The sequence below is a fragment of the Coregonus clupeaformis genome, chromosome 26 (assembly GCF_020615455.1).
Source record: "Coregonus clupeaformis isolate EN_2021a chromosome 26, ASM2061545v1, whole genome shotgun sequence".
Lineage (NCBI taxonomy): Eukaryota > Metazoa > Chordata > Actinopteri > Salmoniformes > Salmonidae > Coregonus > Coregonus clupeaformis.
In genome coordinates, this window is record NC_059217.1 from 50,878,351 (window position 1) to 50,884,034 (window position 5,684).

Sequence of the window (5,684 nt, forward strand, 5' to 3'; positions counted from 1 at the left end):
CCCCTTCCATAGACTTTACAGTAATTATGACAACTTCCAGAGGATGTCCTCCAGCTATCAGAGCTCTTGCAGCATGAACTGACATATTTGTCCACCCAATCAAAGGATCAGAGAATTGTTCTAGTGCCCAAGCATAAACTACAGCTATGGTTGCTGCAGTGTATACAATGTGAGTGAGTAGTTGACTCAAGTGAGAGAGAAAGACAATAGTTGAAGACAAGTTTTTGAACAAATTAAACTTCTTCCAAAATGGGAAAGCAAGAGAAATAGAAAGGCAGAGATCTTCACTTTCAGTTTCACTTACTTAGCTAGCAAAATGCCTTTAGCTAGTTTAGCCTACTGAAACACCCTGCTGAAACAGAGGGATGCTATGTTAGCTAGCTGGCTATGACTTTCCAGCACAACTTGCCGGAACTCTTCCAAATTTGGTAAGCTTTTTTTGGTTTTACTAATTTGTACCACCAGGGCTCGCTGGTGTAACTGCTTACTGACTGTTCCCTGTAACATTGCTGCTGAGTTTAGCAGGTTTACTAACTGCGTTAGTTCTATTGTGTTGAATGTGACGTTACTTTGGCTAATATGGTTGACGATGCTAGGCTGTGTTGTAAGCGGGTTTGGCTTGGAAAAGGTGTTTCGCCTGGTCACATTCAGCTGATGCGTTTTACGTGCATTACAAGAATCTGTGAAAGGAGGAGGAATACAAGCGTGGCTGTTGAGGAGTGAACTTGTGTTTTACGCGTGATCAGGGGTGTATTCATTCCGCCGATTCTGTTGAAAAACGTTTCTTAAACGGAAGCAAAATGGAAACAAAGCGGGGATAAACATACCTGAATTTTGTCCAACAGAAACTCTTGTTTTGCAGCTGTTGGACAAATGATTCTACACCCTATATCAGCTAGATGCGAGCAGAAGTGTGTGCAAGGTGGTATTGAATGTGTCACTGTCTGTCACCTCAAATTTGTCTCTCGACCTGTGTGCACCTACGTTGTAAACTTTCATTCATAAGGCTAGGTTGTAGCCACCTCATGATGGGTACAGGGAAACATTATATAGTATCATGTAGTTGCCTAAACCTATCGATGTTACGTTGAACTGGGTGAATGGAATATGAATGACAGTCATCAATATGCTGTAATAGAAATAAAGGCCATGCTCATGAAAAAAGAAAATACGTCCCCTCCCTCATATTTCTAAGCGGCACTGACCGCCACTGGTACTATCAGAAGTCAAGATTCTCTGTGTTTCATGCTTAATAAAAAATGGGGTCTACTCCACCCCTGTGGCTTAACCACTTGGTCAGGTCTCTTTTGAAAAAGAGGTGACCGGTTTCCATGAATAAACCTGGTGGAATAAGTTGTGTTGTGGGGTTTGGATGCAGGCCTGGGAAGGCTGAGAGGAATGAAAACCAGACGGAGAATTTCTTATCTTCAGCAACTCTCCTCACACTCAGCTGACCACTAGCCCCTCTCTCCTCTCTCTAACACCCCAACCACTAGCCCCTCTCTCCTCTCTCTCTAACACCCCAACCACCAGCCCTCTCCCCCTCTCTCTCCTAACACACCCCAACCCACTACAGCCCCTCTCTCCCTCTCTCTCTAACACCCCAACCACTACCCCTCTCCCTCTCTCTCTAACACCAACCACTAGCCCCTCTCTCCCCTCTCTCTCTAACACCCAACCACTAGCCCTCTCCCTCTCTCTTCTAACACCCCAACCACTAGCCCCTCCTCTCCCTCTCTCTCTAACACCCCAAACCACTAGCCCCTCTCTCCCCTCTCTCTAACACCCCTGGGACCACTAGCCCCTCTCTCCCCTCTCTCTCCTAACACCCCCAACCACTAGCCCCTCTCTCCCTCTCTCTCTAACACCCCAACCACTAAAGCTCCTCTCTGCCCTCTCTCTCTAACACCCCAACCACTAGCCCTCTCTCCTCTCTCTCTAATAATCCCCAACCACTAGCCCCTCTCCCCCTCTCTCTCTAACACCCCAACCACTAGCCCCTCTCTCCCAAAAGCCTCTCTCTCTAACACCCCTAACCACTAGCCCCCTCTCTCAACCCTCTCTCTCCTATACCCCAACCACTAGCCTCTCTCCCTCTCTCTCTAACACCCCAACCACTAGCCCCTCTCTCCCTCTCTCTCTAACACCCCAACCACTAGCCCCCCTCTCTCCCTCTCTCTCTAACAATCCTAACCACAGCCCTCTCTCCCTCTCTCTCTAACACCCCCAACCACTCAGCCCCTCTCTCCCCCTCTCTCTCTAACACCCCAACCACTAGCCCCTCTCTCCCTCTCCTCTCTAACACCCCAACTTACTAGCCCCTCTCTGCCCCTCTCTCTAACACCCCAACCACAAGCACCTCTCTCCTCTCTCTGCCAACACCAACCACCAGCCCCTCTCTCCCCTCTCTCTCCCCAACACCCCCAACCACTAGCCCCTCTCTCCCTCTCTCTGCTAACTCCGCAACCACTAGCCTCTCTCTCTCTAACACCCCAACCACTAGCCTCTCTCCTCTTCCTCCTCCTCTCCCCTCTCTCACCCCAACCACTAGCCCCTCTCCCTCTCTCTCCTAACACCCCAACCACTAGCCCCTCTCCCTCTCTCTCTAACACCCCAACCAATAGCCCCCTCTCTCCCCTCTCTCACTAATACCCCTAACCACTGGCCTCTCTCCTCTCTCACACCCCAACCGACTGGCCCCTCTCTCCTCTCTCTCCCTAACACCCCAACCACGTGACCCCTCTCTCCCCTCTAACACCCCAACCACTAGCCCCTCTCGCCCCTCTCTCTCTCTAACACCTGCAACCACTAGCCCCTCTCTCCCCTCTACTGACTCTAACACTAACCCTCAGCCCCCCCCTCTCTCCCTCCTAACACCCAAAACCACTAGCCCTCTCTCCTCTCTCTCTGGGCACCCCTAACCACTGCCCCTCTCTCCTTTCTCTCCTAACACCCCAACCACTAGCCCCTCTCTCCCCTCTCTCTCTAACACCCCAACCACTAGCCCTTGCCTCTCCCCTCTCTCTCTAACACCCCAACCACTAGCTCTCCCTCTTCCTCCTCTCTCTCTAAACCCCAACCACTAGCCCTCTCTCCTCTCTCTCTCTAACACCCTCAACCACTGTTCCCTCTCTCCTCTCTCTCTAACACCCCCTAACCACTAGCTCTCTCTCCCCTCTCTCTCTAACACCTCTAAACCACTAGCCCCTCTCTCCCTCTCTCTCTAACACTAGCCTCTCCCCTCTCTCTCTCTAACACCCTAACCACTAGCCCCTCTCTCCCCTCTCTCTCTAACACCTAACCACTAGCCCCTCCTCCCCTCTCTCTCTAACACCCCAACCACTAGCCCCTCTCTCCCTCTCTCTAACACCCCCAACCACTAGCTCCCCTCTCTCCCTCTCTCTCTAACACCCCAACCACTAGCCTCCTCTCCCTCTCTCTCCCCTAACACTCCCAACCACTAGCCCCTCCTTCCCTCTCTCTAACACCCAACTACTAGATCCCCCTCTCTCCTCTCTCTCTAACACTCCCAACACTAGCCCTCTTCCCTCTCTCTCTAACACCTCAACCACTAGCCCCTCTCTCCCTCTCTCTCTAACACCCTAACCACTAGCCTCTCTCTCCACTCCTCTCTAACAACCCTAACCACTAGCCCTCTCCCCCCTCTTCTCTAACACCCTATGACTACTAGCTCTCCCCTCTCTCTATACTAAACCACTAGCCACCTCTCTCCCTCTCTCTTCTAACACCAAACTACTAGACCCTCTCTCCCTCCTCTCTAACACTTAACCACTAGTCTCCCTCTCTCTCTAACTTTCTGGCCATGGCCCTCTCTCTCTCTCTCTAACACCTAACCACTGGCCCCTCTCTCCCTCTCTCTCTAACACACAACCCTGTTTCCTCTCTCCTCTCTCTAACACCCAACCACTAGTCTCTCCTCCCCTCTCTCTCTAACACCCCCAACCATAAGTCTCTCCTCTCCTCTCTCTAACACTCAAACCACTAGCCCCCTCTCCCCTCTCTCTAACACTCCCAACCACTAGCCCTCCTCTCCCCTCTCTCTCTAACACCCCTAACCACTAGCCCCTCTCTCCCTCTCTCTCTAACACCCTAAACCACTAGCCCCTCTCTCCTCTCTCTCTAATACCAACCATCTAGCCCTCTCTCCTCTCTCTCTAACACTCCCAACCACTAGCCCTTTCTCTCCTCTCTCTCTAACACCTAAACCACTAGTCGCTCTCTCCTCTCTACACACCTATTACTAACCAGCTCCTCTCTCCTCCTCTCTAATACTGCAACCACTAGCCCCCTCTTCCCCTCTCTCCTCACTAATCCTGCAACCACTTGAGCCCCTCTCTCCCCTCTCTCTAACACCCCTCCTGACCACTAGCTCTCCCTCTCTCTAACACTCCCAACCACTAGCCCCTCTTCCTCTCCTCTAACACCCTCAACCACTAGCCCCTCTCTCCTCTCTCTCTAACACTCCCAACCATCTAGCCCCTCTCCTCTCTCTCTCTAACACCCCAACCACTAGCTTCTCTCCTCTCTCTAACTACTCCGACTACTAGCCCCCTCTCTCCTCCTCTCTAACACCAACCACTAGCCCTCTCTCCCTCCTCTCTAACACCTCAACTACTAGCCCTCTCTCCCTCTCTCTCTAACACTCCAACTACTATTGCCCTCTCTCCTCTCTCTTCTTTAACACCCAAATTTACCTCTGTCCTCTCTCCGAACACCCCAACCACTAGCCCTCTCCCTCTCTCTCTAACACCCATACCACTAGCCCCCTCTCCTCCTCTCTCTATTTACACCCTAACCACTGGCCCTCTCTCCCCCTCTCTCTCTAACACCCCAACCACTAGCCCCCTCTCTCCCTCTCTCTCTAACACACTCTAAACCACTAGCCCCTCTCTCCCTCTCTCTCTAACACCCCAACCACTAGGCCCCTCTCTCCTCTCTCTCCTAACACCCTCAACCACTAAGTCCCTCTCTCCCCTCTCTCTCTAACACCTAACCACTATGTCTCCACTCTCTCCCCTCTACCTAACACCCCAACCACTAGCCCCTCTCTCTCCTCTCTCTCTAACACCTCAACCACTAGCCCCTCTCCCCTCTCTCTCTAACACCCAAACCACTAGCGCTCTCTCTCTCTCTCTCTAACACCCCAACCACCAGCCCTCTCTCTCCTCTCTCTCTAACACTGACCACTAGCCTCTCTCCTCTCTCTCTAACTCTGGCCCTCTCTCCTCTCTTCCTAACACCCCCAACCACCTAGCCCTCTCTCCCCCCTCTCTCTAACACCCCAACCACTAGCCCCTCTCTCCCTCTCTCTAACACCCCAAACCACTAGCCCCTCTCTCCCTCTCTCTCTAACACTCCAAACCACTAGCCCCTCTCTCCCCTCTCTCTAACACTCCCACTGGCCCCTCTCTCCCTCTCCTCTAACACCCTCAAACATAGCCCTCTTCCCTCTCTCTCTAACACACCCAAACTAAGCCTCTCTCCCTCTCTCTAACACTCAACCACTAGCCCCTCTCTCCTCTCTCTCTAATACCCTAACCACTAGCCCCTCTCCCCTCTCTCTCTAACACTCCAACCACTAGCCCCTCTCTCCCTCTCTCTCTAACACCCAAACCACTAGCCCTCTCTCTCTCTCTCTCTAACACCCCAACCATAGCCCCTCT